General features: G+C 41.1%; 1 protein-coding gene across 1 annotated transcript in view; it reads right to left on the reverse strand.

Moving 5' to 3' along the window:
• Positions 1-14,989, reverse strand: part of LOC126267344 (RNA-binding protein Raly-like) — a 953,265-nt gene extending 938,276 nt beyond the window's left edge. The window contains exon 1 of the mRNA XM_049972467.1: positions 14,761-14,989. The gene's annotated coding sequence lies outside the window, so the exon portion shown is untranslated. The remainder of the gene's footprint in view (positions 1-14,760) is intronic.
• Between the last annotated feature and the right edge of the window lie 567 nt (positions 14,990-15,556).

Consider the following 15,556-nt stretch of genomic DNA (forward strand, 5'->3'; position numbering starts at 1 on the left):
GCGAGAAAAGTACCCACATCTGTTCCCGAATGAACGTATGCAGGACAAGCTCGGACGTCAACTGCGCCCCAGTGCCAGTGTTCAGAAGATCAAAGACCAGTTACCACAGCTTTCGGCCAGCATGGTTCAGGAGTAGCATTTTCGAATCCAGACGGTGTATGCATAGAAGTTGATACTGATAAGTAGACTCGTAATACCAGGTTCTTCGGAAATTTGACATAATGCTGTAACCACTGAAATAATATAACATAGTCTCTGAAGTCATGAAGCTTCATTTCGTCTCCTTTCCTTCTCCCCTTCGGCATTCTTGTCGTCTCCTGTTTTTTTTTTAAGTCTGGGTATTCTGTTGCTCAAATAACAAGTCACATTTATTTACGTTTAATTTCTCACTTCCTCGTGCAATACACTCAGGATTATCTGATTTCTTTCCACTACAATCCATTACCCTTGTATTACTTTCGTTATGTTAACCTTACAACGTCTCTTCAAGACATCGTCAATGTCAATAGGGAACTTGAGTGTGTTTTGCCGAGTAGTTGTTTCCACATGATACACAATATTTCGAAAACCGAACCAGATGCCTTCTTCAGGTTATGTGCCTTCGGCTGTTATACACTGAAGCTCCAAAGAAACTGGTATATTCATACGTATTCAAATACAGGGATATGTAAACAGGCAGAATATGACGTTGCGGTCGGCAGCGCCAATATAAGACATGTGTCTGTCGCAGTTCTCAATCAGTTACTGCTGCTACATGGGCAGGTTATCAAGATATGAAGGTGGTGTTATAGTCAACGCACTAGCGATGGGACACAGCATTTCCGAGGCAGCGATGAAGTGGGGATTTTCCCGTACGACAATTTCACGGGTGTACCGTAAATATCCTAAATCCTGTAAAACATCAAATCTCTGACATCGCTGCGGCCGGAAAAAGATCCAGTAGGAAGCGGGCAAACGACGATTGAAGAGAATCGGTCAACGTGACAGAAGTGCAAACCTTCCGCAAATTGCTGCAGTTTTTAATGCTGGGCCATCTAGAAGTGACTGTTGATGACTGGGAACATGTTTTCTGGTCGGACGAATCTCGTTTCAAATTGTATCGAGATGATGCATTGGTGTGGAGACAACCTCAAGAATCCATGGGCTCTGCATGTCAGCAGGGGACTGTTCAAGCTGGTGGAGGCTCTGTAATTATGTGGAACGTGTGCAGTTAGTGTGATATTGCACCCTTGATACGTCTAGATACGACTTTGACAGGTGACATGTATGTAAGCATCCTGCCTGATCACCTGAATCTATTCTTTTCGCTTCTGCATTCCGACGGACTTGGGCTATTCTAGCAGTACAATGCGACACCCAACAAGTCCAGAATTGCTATAGAATGACTCCAGGAACACTCGACTGAGTTTATAAATTTCTGCTGGCCGCCAGCCTCTCCAGATATGAATATTATTAAGCGTATCTGCGATGTCTTACAAAGTGCTGTTCAGAAGAGATCTCCTTCCCCTTGTACTCTTACGAATTTATGGACAGCCCTGCATAATTGATGGTGTCAATTCCCTCCAGCACTTGTTCAGACATTAGTCGAGTCCATGCGACCTCGTGTTGCGGCACTTCTGCGCGCTCGCATGGGCCCTACCAGATACGAGTATTAGCTAAGTATACTAGTTTCCTTTGGTCTTCAATGTATGTATCCGCTGGCTGGATCCCAACTAATCTCTCGCCGTTCTTTGTGTCTGAGTCCAATTCCCAACGCCGATTTCGACCTTTGATACTCTTTTGTTTGTCAGAGGCTGCACTGCTATTGCGTGAAACATTCAGTCTCTCTGTGTTTCCTAGTCCTTGGACATTAAGACCAACGAGTGCTCGAGAAATTGAGTGCTGGACTCCAGCACATTTTAAAACTGAACTCTCCGTTCATGTTTATTATTCTTTCCGACATCTTTACTTCAACAGACTGTCTGATTATGCAGTCCCAGAAATTCGAGTTCTCATCGCATTTCATTTCATTATTTTATTCGAGCCAGTGGTCGGTGTCCTTTAATTTGATTGATTGTTTTAGTTGCGACAGTTGGAGATGTTCCTTGCATTTCTCCATGACGGTTCTGACACCCTGCCTGACGTAATACATGTCACATTTGCATGGATTGCCATACACACCGGCAACTTGGAGAGCTAGATAGGATTGTAAATATTTTTTATATTTCTTGAATAGGGCGAAATACACTGGACGCACACGTACAAGAAAGCAAGCCAAATAACATCTGTGGAAATGTAAACAGCAGTTACTTACGCGCAGTAGATTCTCAAGCAGACCAGCTCACAATATCTCTGGACACCAGGAGAAGCGTCAACACTGTCGCTACACACAGTTGAAGAGGAATATACGGCCTGCTGTGGGGTTGCTGTGAGTGATGCGGACGAATTTATTTCAAGTCTAGGAGACCATCCCCTCCTTTCACTGCTTTCTGTTCTTTCCCTTTTCACTCTTCTCTGTCCACTTTCTCGTCCTACTCTCTGCCCATCTCCTGCTGCCCCTCTCTGTCCATCTTCCTCTCCCCATCTCTCTCTGTCCTTCTCTCCTTTCTGCATCCATATCCTCTTCCCACAATTCCATGTTCATCTCCTCCTCTTTTCTTTCTCTGCCAATCGCCGCTGCCCCCTCTTTCTGTGCCGTACTGTCAGCTGAATGTGTTGCGAATAGAGTTAGTAGCGAAGAAGCAATAAATTTAAACGTCATGACTAGACCTCGGAATTGTAGGTTTTAAAAATCTTAAATTACTTACCGTTCTATCACTTACAAAAACAGGTTATAAGAACCAGAAAATAGGTGATCAAAATGTGACATTTTATTGTCTAGAGAAATAAATAGATTGACAAAAATTTACATTATATTATTGCCCATGTCCATAATTGCAGTCACAGTAAATAACTAACACTTTCTCCATATTTTCCATTGAGAAACTCCATCACTTGCTGTTAATAGCATCTTATATGTCGAGAATTAGCGTTCCACAACAGATGTCACCGGAACATATTTAAATAACGGTATTAGGCGCAGTGGGACCACACACTCACGTTCTGTTGATTTACCTGATGCGATGTCAACCACTGTGCATAGAGTGGGCAGTCCTTGGTTTTTTTGTAGCATTGCCTTTAGTTTCTCACAAATTTTCATACCAACAGAACCTGGGACCAAGTTGATTTTTTCTGTCACTTCTTCTATCAATCGCAGTTGCGTGTAGACAAATTTCCCTGAATACACTACAGCTTTAATAATAGGGACCTAAAATGCATAACGAGATATTATGTATACATTGTCGTTGGAAGTTGTTGGGAACTTTACAAGAAATTTAGCTGAAGTAATGCTCACTGTCTCCTCCTTGTCTGTGAGTTGTCTCATCGACAGAGATTCACATGCATGAATCGTCTATATTTTCCTTTAACCTGCTCAACGTATTTTCATATGAAGTATCAAAGTAGTTAGTGAATTCTGATGGAATGCTGCGGTGACAGTATTTCCCTAGAAAACTTTTGAACAGGATATTTTTAAGTGCATTGAATGGTATGTTTGCTCCAACAATGGCTCGACACAGGTCATGATGAAATTTGGTTTTGTTTGTTGCGTTTGGTTTAGTTATAAGCGTTTGTTTAAAGTTTGATATATTTATTTTTAAAAATTTGCCTAATGTTTAATCGCTGCAACATGCTGACTTAAAAGCGACCTCTGTTCAGAGCGTACCTAAAAACGAAAAGAAATGAGAAATACTTTGTGGAAAAGTTTACGTGCAAGATCTACTTGGCAAAATTAACCTACATTAAGGGTTTAGAAACTACATTTTTGTATTCGCATTTGTGTGGTCCAAGGTAATTGGGGAAAAACAGTGATATCAATGTTCTCTAACTGGGCGAAGCAGATAAAAGTTTAACATTTTCCTTACGTATCTGCTGCACAAATTGCAGTGAATAACTTTCCGACTGTAGAGAAATCAGGAAATTCTTGTAACCAACGATGAATACCAGATGACTTGGAGCTGGCTACTTTCAGCGTGCTGGACTTTCCCCAAATGCTCTGTCGCTGTGAAATGTTTCACCACATCTCGGAAGCACGGTGACCGACTGAATGAAGACAGTGCAGGTGTTTTAAAGAGGCTGTTCAAACAGGGCAGGAAGACGCCGGAGGCAGATCACGAAGCTCCTCCATGCCCTGCAGGCCCTCTTGACGGATCACAGCGAGCGACAACGGTCTGCGGAGCAGGGCGGGCTGGAACAGACTGGCGTACGCTGTCGTCGTTCAAATGGTTCAAATGGCTCGGGGCACTATGGGACTTAACATCTGAGGTCATCAGTCCTCTAAAACGTAGAATTAATTAAATCTAACTAACCTACGTACATCACACAGCTATGTCCGAGGCAGGATTCGAACCTGCGACCGTAGCAGCAGCGCGGTTCCGGACTGAAGCGCCTAGAACCGCTCGGTCACATTGGCCGGCGTTGTCGTCGTCTGACTCATGATTAGCGTTCACCCATGCAAACAAACCAGTTATCATTCAACCACTGTTTTCTAAGTAGCCGGGAAGATCAAAAGCGTAGTTTTAGTAATAGAAATGTTATTTGACTGGATTTTTGATAATTAGGTACAGTCAGGTTCCAACATGAAATTTGGTATTTTTAAGATTTTTAAAAATGAGGTAGAGTCTGGTTCTAGTATGAAATAAGGTACTTCAGGAACAACAAAATTAAAATGTTCGATAAAATATTTGCGTAATTCTTAGCTGGGGAGATCGCAAGATTATGTAACATAAAAAATTTTATTTGATTGGATTTTTAAAACTGAGGTACAGCACCTACTAACCTGAAATTTGGTATTTTTTGTTGACTTAGAACTATCGTTTTCGATCATAAATTGGCGAAATTCGTGTATGTACAACTTATATTGCCTTCATTTAATGAAGAACAGAATAGGATTTTTTCTAAAATCCGAGGTCTGGTCATGACGTGATCCTTGATGCGACAATTTTCCTGCCGTAACAACGAAAATGTAAGTGGATAAACATTTTCCTTTCATCATTTTGTGAAGATTGTAAGCGCGAAAACGTCCCTAGAAGTTTGAAATTATGCGTTAAGTTTGTTGCAGGTCACTAAGTACTCTCGTTCTCAAATACTGGACAGCACGCACAGTAGCTATAAAGTATGCGATATGTTCCTTATGTAATAAATAGGGTGGGCGTATGGATTACATCATTCAAGATTGTATAACTATTGTATTCATTACTTAGAATCGTATTACTAAGCACATATGTAATAATAAATGCATATTCACAAATAAAGTTTAAAAATCCTAGAGTAAATATATTTTTCAAAGAGTACGTATTTTTCCCCAATTCGTTTAATACTTTTTAAACCAGCAGGTGTTCTGTACAACATACTTTATAAACTAACCTACGTTCTTCCACAGCTTTAAAGCTACCTCGTTACCAGATTTCACTGATGGTATGCGTTGCACAACGATATAATTTTGTAGGTTCGTTCATTGGCATATGTGGACAGCGTCTGCAAAAGGCGTCGCTAGTACAGTTAGAAGTAAAGAAGAAGAAAAGTAGAAATTCTTGCTTTATGACAAAATGGAAAGCGAATATGTAGTAAGCGACGGACTTATTTCCGTTCATCATTTTGTGGGGGACGTTGGAGAGAAAACTTTAGTAAACGTTTGAAAATACGTGTAAAGTGTGTTGCAGGTAATTAAGTGCTTTCGTTCCTTGGTCTTTTGATATGTACACAATGTGATGAAAAGTATACCGGTTACACCCTAAAACATACGTTTTTTCATATACGGCGCAATGTTACTGCCACCTACTGCCAGGTACTCCATATCAGCGACCTCAGTAGTCATTAGATATCATGAGAGAGCAGAATGGGGCGCTTCGCGGACTTCAAACGTGGTCAGGTGATTCGGTGTCACCTATCATACGTCTATGTGGGATTTCGACGCTCCTAAACATCCCTACGTCCACTGTTGCCGATGTGATAATGAAGTGGAAACCTGAAGGGACATGCACAGCACAAAAGCGTACAGGCCGACCTCGTCTGTTGACTGACAGAGACTGCTGACAGTTGAAAAGGGTCGTATTGTGTAATGCCAGACATCTATCCATACCATCACACAGGAATTCCAAAATGCATCAGGATCCATTGCAAGTATTATGACAGTTAGGTGGGAGGTGAGAAAACTTGGATTTCATGGCCGAATGACTGCTCATGAGCCACACATCACGCTGGTAAATACCAAACGACGCCTCGCTTGGTATAAGGACGATTGAACAGTGGAAAAACATTGTGTGGAGTGACGAATCACGGTACAGAATGTGGTGATTCGATGGCAGGGTGTGGGCAGTGGTGTTATGACGTGGTCGTTGTTTTCATGGAGGGGGTTTGCATACCATGTTGTTTTGTGTGGCACTATCACAGCACAGGTCTACACTGATGTTTTAAGCGCCTTCATGCTTCCCACTGTTGAAAATCAATTCGGGGATGGCAATTGCATCTTTCAACACCATCAAGCACTTATTCATAATGAACGGCTTGTGGCGGAGTGGTTACACGACAATAACATCCCTGTAATGGAGTGGCATACACAGAGTCCTGACCTGAATACTATAAAACACCTTTGGAATGTTTTGAACGCCGATTTATTGCCAGGCCTCACCGACCGACATCGACACCTCTCCTCAGTGCTGCACTCAGTGAAAATGGGCTGCCATTCCTCAAGAAACCTTCCAGCTCCTGATTGAACGCTTGTCAGCGACAGAGGAAGCTGTCGTCAAGGCTAAGGATGAGCCGACACCATATGACAATCCAACATTAACGATGGAGGGCGCCACGAACTTGTAAGTCATTTTCAGCCAGGTGTCCGGATACTTTTGATCACTTAGTGTAGGTTGTTTTTAATGCCTCAGCGACTCTTTACAGACAGTGGGTGATATGTATACCATGTCTGGTTGACATCGGTCCAGTGGTTTCGGAGGAGATGTAAAACATGCATACATACAGTCTTATGAATTTATAAATACGTTTTTCGTGCTCCGATTTTGATAAAATAAATCCCATACATTCCCCAAGCCCTTGTTACGCTGGTGTTGATGGTGATGACCCCTGACAATGACAGTATTAGCATTAGAAACAAGTAATTGAATCGTATCAGGTACTATTCAAGTGGCTGAATGCAAATAATTATTACTGATATAGACATCCACCACTTACGAAGCTGTCTGAGACGCATTAGTGAAGCAACGTGGAATCTGTCAGCTGGAACCTACGTCTCTCTAGCGTCTGGGTTCTGCAGATCTCTTTAGCCACCGTGTCGAAAATGAGCCTGCAGATTTCCAAGTTTGTGTGACACTTAAGAGTAGCCGTGTCTACAGTTAAAATTTTTGTTATCTTTTTATTTTGTTACTTAAAAGATTATCTTTCGTTTACGAGCTTTTTTAGTAATGTCTTTTCGTCAACATTGTGTGTCGGGCATCTTTTCATAAAACGTAACATTTTCTGTAATTGGTCTGATACCAATTTACGAAATCAGCCATTTCATTAGCGGATCACGTATTATTTTTTAACACTACTCACATGCATATATTTTATCATCCATTTTAGTCACGCATAACTGTACTTGTAAACTATATGACCAAGATACAATTTATAATCCTTGTCCTGCTTACACATTTGATTTCCTTTTCCATTTGCATTACAGCATGCAGAATGCTCTGAATTGTTTAGCGTGCCAGCATTGAAAAAATATCAAACTAAAACCGTACAGGACTGCAGAGTGCCGCAGATCTTAATGAAGGAACACATAATGAAAGATAGGTCTCTGAAGAAAATAAATATACAGCTACATTCATTCCGTCTAATTGAAAGATAAACGAAAATATATGATAGATTAAAAGAAGAGGGCGGGCAATACATTGAAAAGGGGAATACAGTGTTCAGCAGTTCAAAATCGGCACTGGAACAGGACATATTCCATAGTGTCTTTGTAACCCATCAAACACTGTAGTTCGTTTTAGGTAAATTCCCTACGAGTTACGCCACATAGTAACAACAGCTAATAAAAGTACGAGGGCAACCTAGCTCTTTATGAACTATAAACTATGTCATAGGTATACATTTTTGCTTCCATTAATGCGTATCGACAACAATAGAAGAGTGAAAGTGTTATTCACCAAAAGCAATATATTATGAATCGTTTAGGAGCTAAGGAAACACGAGTTACACAATTTCAGAATAAATAAGAATCTAGTAAAACTTATATAACTGTATAAAGCCTAAAAATGAAACAAATAGTCGGTATGCGAAGTGCTATCACAGAAACATATTCGTTAACTCAGTGTCACCTTAATGACCTAATGAATTACTCGATTTATATCTGTTCAATAGGACGCGCTATCCTTTAAATTTAATCAAACATATTTAACGGTACAAATGTAGGGAGGGACCAATTTAAATCAACGAATTACACTAAAATACGTTGTCATGCAGTTACCAAACGAGTTTTTTTGTGTTGATTTCACAAAATATACCATAGAACACTAATTAAAATAATGTTTCTGGTGTAGTATCCAAATCATGTTAACAGTGTAGTGATAATCTTCACGTTAGTGATGTACTGTTATTCCCACAGTAATAGTTATCTCGTCTTCACCATTTACAAAACAGACTACGTTTGGTAAACCTCGACCAGATTTAAGTAGTGCAGTATTTTTATACCGTTACAAAAATTTATGAGTGACGACATCAATAAAAGAAAAATTACTTAGTAGTTATGACGAATGTTATATGAACTCAACATGAGCTCCTAGTAAGGGGCTATGTAAACCACTACGCTTAGCTTTTATTCGGTATTCTGCACGTCATCTGAAGCGGGAAGTTTAGGCCATCGGCTTTAGTCGACTGCCGTTAGCTGTATATCTTCTGAATATCACCTAGCACAAGGAAACGGTTGACACATGAACACAACAACTGTTTTCGGAAACTTGCAAAAAGCGATACGGAACACGCCAGCTGCACCGTACAAGAAAGTTTCATTTTAAAAATTAGAGACCACTTGAAACATTATAGCAGTGATTTCATTCTACAAATCAAAGCAAAAGATGATATAAAAATAGCACATGTAGCAAAATTTATGATACTTCCGGGACGAAGTAGACGGCCCAGATGGTCCTACGCCCGATCTGTCGGTGACAGATCAGGGGATCCTCCTGCAATGGGAATACCTCAACATTACGCAGACATTTCATAATGACACATGCGATACGTGAAAGAGCATTCTCCAGTTGAAAAATGGCACCAGAATATTGCCAAATGATAGATAACACGTGCGGACGCAGGGCGTCCTTGAAGTATCTTTGTACCTTCCGAGTTCCCAAAATCACTACCATTTATAGTCATACCCAATGGCTTTCCGCATCATGACTTTCCATATCATGATTCAAGGATTAGCCACCGCCAATCCAAAGCATTGAAAGAGTGGGGTGTCTCCCCAGGTCACTGTCATATTCGCCGACGATGGTCGTCCAGGACAGTGCAGAAACACAATTCATTGCTGGACACAATGCGATGACACTCGTCAACAGTCCATGCTTCCTGTCAACAGTCCATGACTCGCAGCCGCAGCACCATTATAAGTGTAACCGTTTGTGTTGTGAACGGCAGCATACATATGGCACGGCAATACCCTGGTGCTGATCGAAAATCGCTATCTTTTGAGAATTTCGGTCACCTAAATCGACGGAAGGGAACAGGGCAACTGACCTGCATCTGTGTACAACCTTGAGCATTTGGTCTTCGGCTGATAGTTCTAATGACGTCACTGCGTAGCCGGAACTTCCTTTTCACTACAGGTGCAATATGTAAGCTTACCGGGTAAATTATGCTGACGATCAGCGTTCAGTACCCGGGCTATCGGAATGTGGCGTTAAAGTACCTTCCAAATGTGGAGGTGGTCAGCATAAGTGAAAAATGGCAAATTTACGCTCTGGATTCATGTTTAATTAATTAGTAAACCGAGGTCACCGGATAGAATATAAAGAAGTGCCTCATTCTTATGGGCTATTAACTATTATTCTCTTTATCACTTGGTCGGATATTGATTCTTCCTGTTTCGTAGAGCTGTTATTTTACTCGATCTTAATACCACCACAAGCGTGACGAAAATCAAACCTTACTATAGTGGACTCGATGAGATTTAGTAGTCGACACAATTACTGTGTCGTGTCGTTTTTCGGTTGTGCTAGATCGCAAGATCTTTACTGAAGAAGTTTTCTGAAAACCGTGTTACGTTGTTAGGCACCTCTGGTACTTACTGAAGTTACGCTGATCTTTCTGTGCTGTTACGTTTTCCGATAATGACAGAAAACCCAAACGCGTCTGGGAGCAACAGCGTAACACGACATGGATTGATGAAATCCTCTTGGGCTACCGTCCGGGTAGCTGCGTCGAAAATCCGCGATGTTTCGATGAATGTCGTTTTCATCATTTTCTGGCGAAGTTGATGATCACTTCGCCAGAAGATGAGAATGACACTCATCGAAACGTGGATTTTCAGCGCAGCTATCCGTATGTAAGCCGGAGAAGATTTCATCAGCAGTATACACCGGGAAAGCCTACATTCGCATACGGACACGGATTAACGATTATTATTACTGAGTATTCGTTCGCCTGGAACAACTTAATAACTAGTAGTAGCCCCTCCCTCTCCCTTTCACGCCTTCCCTTCCCCCTTCCCTCACACAACATATTCTTTAAAAAATCGAATTCTCACCTACAAAACCGCTTCAGATGCTTAAAATTTTTTTGGAAACCAGCAAGTGCCCTGATTATTCAACGCTAGGTGTGTGTATTCCGTTTAATTTGCGCTCTCCTTTAACAAATACTAGCTTTCCACACATCTCAATGTTTATAGCGCCATATCACCGGGGTTTCGGCTCGGAAAATGATACAATTTTGGAAGAACGTTCAGTGGTATATGTGGATACTGTAACACGTATTGCATATAGAGAGGGTAATCCAAAAGTAAAGTAAAACGTCAGGCTCCATGCTGCAGTTTTCATGAACGTAGAGCGAGAATGTAGTAAGCGATAAACATTTGTCCTTTAATTATTCTCTGTCAGGTCTCAGCGAGAAACACTTTCGTAAAGAGAAAAATAATAATCAAGAATTGAACAAAGCTGAGAGCAACTCTTTTACGAATGTAATTTTAAACATACAAAAATTTATATTTGTTAAATAAAACACAGGAATCCTGTTCACAAACAAATACAATGATAAAACGGTATAACTAATGGATCTCAGCCATTTTCACTTATAAGCAAGCTGACTCCACACAAAAGTACCAGAAATTAAAGTTTTATTATGTTTATATCTGCTTTTGTTTTGACGTACACTTCCACACGCATTGAAAGCAGATAATATTATACCGTACATCATAATAATGAAAATGTCAGAGATAACAGAAGTCGAGCACATCTGCAACAATATTCTACGTATGCTTCTCTCCCTAAAAAGGAATACAATCATACGTTTTTACAGATATACATTTTCTGCTTCTCGTATTTGCTTTAACTGCCCATTCGCATCTACTGCAGCACTAAATTCATTTTTATTCCCACAATATAAATCTCCTATTTGTCGTGCAGGGACTGTGGTTCTTTCAAACAACTCTAGTAATTTAAGTTTACAGCATTCGCTGTGGATTTGGCATACGTCCATATTATGAGGAATGCACTTAGTCTTCGTCAAATAGAATTTAAGCCGAACAATTTTTCAGCAGACTAATGGCTACTCTGAAAAAATACGACCACTTATTCCAGCAGTCTGTCGCTTCATAGCTTCATCTACGTATCAGCATAAAAAGCTGCTTCACTAGTTACTTTGCTTCAGCAAGATTTCTGCCTGTGGATGCACTAACCCTCACGCTGACAAAATTGTTGTTAGGTTAACTTACTATTGTATCTTTTTGAACGTCATTTGTACTCATTTGTTTAGTTTGATAAAATCAGGGGGTTTATAATTAATACTGTGTTGTACAAAGTTGACAAAAATATCACTATCTTCAACTGTTTGTTTTTGGCATAGTGTTTATATTCACTTCAAAATACAACTGTCAATGGTGTTTTCAATATAAAAGTGAAATAAAAACAAGAGGATACAGTTGATAACTGCGTTTTTGAACTGAAACGTGCCGTCAAGAGCTATAAAACAAACTTATAACATTGGACTTTTACTAGATCACAAGTATGTATTCGAGTATATTTCAATTCCTGTCGATGCGTGACGTCATAAAATAACAAAAGATCAAAGCGATAAACTATGCATCTGTGAAAGGTAACGCAACTCAGCAGAATTTTTTTAAAATTTTATGGAATATATTTGACAATACTAAGTTAGGTACAAGAAAAGCTATTCAGGTACTGAATTCTTAGCTATAATCAATAGTTACGTAGGTTGTTTTATGTAAATGTGAATGGTGATTCAATGACTTTATCTGATAACATACAATATGATTCTAATTCTGTATTTACACCCTTCAGGAAATGTGTCGTACGCTTATTATGTCATGACTGCTTTAATCAACATTTATTATATTAATAATGTAATTCGAATTCCCTTGTAATTAAGAAACGTCAGAATTTAGTTATGAATGCATATATTCAAAGAAATAGAGCATACATTCGATAAGCAAGCTTCCATAAAGCAATATTCTCGTATAGAAAGTTGCGTATATAAGGTGCATAACGGTACTGTCACAGCAAGGCAGTTCCGGATAACAAATATCTTAGAAGGCGATACAATAAACCTCCGGCACTCGATGGAAATTTCGGTTTTATAAAGAGGAGAGAAGCCAAAGCATTCAAAATCGTGACGTAAATCATAGAAAGCATTGGATAACTGGCCACTCTATCATCCTTGGACGGTCTTTGTGGGACCCCTTGTGAAATTTGGTCTACTTTTATGTATTTCTATCTCTGTTTTCCCTCACACCTATTAACCGAAATAATTTATGACTCTCCAATATGAAGGAGAAATATTTTATTAAAATTTATTTGTAATTCAGCCGAAGTTTTTTTACTTCATGTAAATAATGTCGCTAACGTAATCTTTCCAACAAATTATACCAAAGGAATACTTTAGATACAGACTGGTAATGGCGTGGGTATCACATGTCATCGTATATTTACAGTGCAATGTAAAACAGTTTAGGGGCTGATAAACCTTACTGACATCATGAATCGGCAAAAAAATATTTTATGGCATATTGGATTGCGAAACAGTACGGAATGAAATGCATTCCACAAATTTATCATCTTAAATTATGCAGAAAAAGTTCTTAACATCTGTATTAAATAATAATACAAAACGTTCGTCAAGAAGAGCTCAGTGTACTCAACATTTACCGTGATGAGCTCTTTTGAACACAATCATGTGGGTTGTACACAAGCGCATGTTGATGTAACAGTGGATGTTCCTGGATATTTTTACATGCAGCCGGAAGACGTGTGACAGATTTATTATGCCTTACGAAAGTTGCAGGCTACTAGCATCTGCTACGAAAAATTATTATTTAGCCGCAATGGCTGATGTTAATTAAGCCGATATTGCGGGTATGTGGAAATACAAGTCGAGGGATTGGGGTGTGAGGGGATGCTGGATAATAAATTGTAGCAAGTATGAACAGTTGTTATCAGGTATTATTTTGAGAAGGTGCTGGTGGACAGCTTTTAAACAAAAGAAATTATGATTTGGTATACTAGCTTTATGTCAGTTCTTCATTGAAATACTTGGAGTATCGGCCAAACGGCATCCCATTATCCCATGTCGTTCTCATGGCCGGGAGTGGTCTCTTGTTTGAGCGAAACTTCTAATATTTCTACAAGGAATTGACTGTTAGCAGTTTTCTACATGAGGAGTTTTGGAAAAGTTTATCTCAGTATTTGTAAACTATCAGAAATGCATTTCAAGTATAGTGTTAACTTGGATGATTGAAAAAAAAATCCACACTTCATTAAAATTACAAAGAATGCAGTCCACAAAGAACTGATGATATATACTTCAAAAGAGTGGGGTCATAGTTTAGAAAATGATCTGGTGGATCAGAAGCTAGAGGTCGAAAAACACGTCATAAAAGGCACAAAAGTGCCAACAGCTGAAGATTGCAACATTGGAGCAAAGCACATTGCTGGGAAGCTTATTCTTAAAATAATAAAGGCATTTAATGTCATTGCATTATGACTTGAAACTCTTAAGAGGGTGGCAAAACAAAGCTGCCTTGGAGTCCGTGAAAATAGGCAACCCAAAATTACATCATGCGCTCCAGGTGCAGGCTATGTAAGTTGGACTACCTATCTTGAGGTGCATCACATATTTTCCCAGCCTGTTTCATTTTTACCACGTTGTATTAGCAACAGCATAAGATTACAGTGGGTTCATAAAACCTGAACTACGATTTTACACTATAACGAAGCAAATACGCTGTAAAAACTCGTTGAGATTGTGGCAGAATACCATCTTATGTAATTCTGCTTCTTTTTAAATTGTGGCTGAACATTAGGTTCTTTACAAGTTTGTTTCGTGAAGTGGTTATCAACCAAAAGTGGATGTCTGAAATGATGGGCCAATTTAATTCGGATTTGCTACATTTTCTTCTCGGTCGGTGTGTATCCGCTTCACTGTCGGAATGTTTACCGTTGGCCATAGAGGGTAACTCACCAGTCAGCAAGGCGACGGTCGACTACCGCAGGCGCCGACAGGTGCAGATGGAACGCACCTAGCTGCAGCTGGGTAATGATACGTCAGTCGGTGGGACAGATAGAGAGTGAGAAAGAGAGAGGACCAATTACGCAACGGAACGGACGCCTGTCCTCAGAGGACGGGGGGAGCGCACAGCAGGCAGAGCGGCTTCCGCGCGACCTCTCGCCTCGGCGGTCGGTTCGAGACTGGCTGGGCGGAGCGGCCCGCGGGCGACGCGCGTTCGCCTCGGGCGTTTCCGCCGGCGCTCGGGTACGCTCGGGCGGCGGTCGCCTGTCGGCGCGTCTCCCGGCTGTCACGTGCGGCCGGCGCTGCGACGCTCGCCGTTTCTGGCGGCGCCACGCGGCGCGGCGGCGGCTACGGAGCCCATCCGCCTCCACCCCCGCCCCTGCAGTCTTCGCCCCGTGTCTCAGCGCAGCGCAGAATCCGGCGGGCGTGTCGGCTGTAATCAGCTTTGGGCGACACGCCTGGAGGCGGAGGCTGCAGGCTGCGACCAGCTGCCACCGCCGCCGCCGCCGCTGCGGTCGCGCTGCGTGCAACAGTTGTTACCGCCGGTGCCGCAGCATCACAGCTGTCTGCCAGCAGCCGGGCCGCCACTGTGCAGACAGATGAATATCGTCTCCGCCGCCAGCAGCAAAATATCTGCAGTTCTGTCTGTCTGTGCTGTAGTCTGTCCCTCCCAAATGCGAGGGACGGATCACAGCTATCCGCCTCCATGTCGTGCGATCTGGTAGTAGCTCGGAATTCCCTCCCTATC

Source organism: Schistocerca gregaria, chromosome 4 (genome assembly GCF_023897955.1).
Source record: "Schistocerca gregaria isolate iqSchGreg1 chromosome 4, iqSchGreg1.2, whole genome shotgun sequence".
NCBI lineage: Eukaryota > Metazoa > Arthropoda > Insecta > Orthoptera > Acrididae > Schistocerca > Schistocerca gregaria.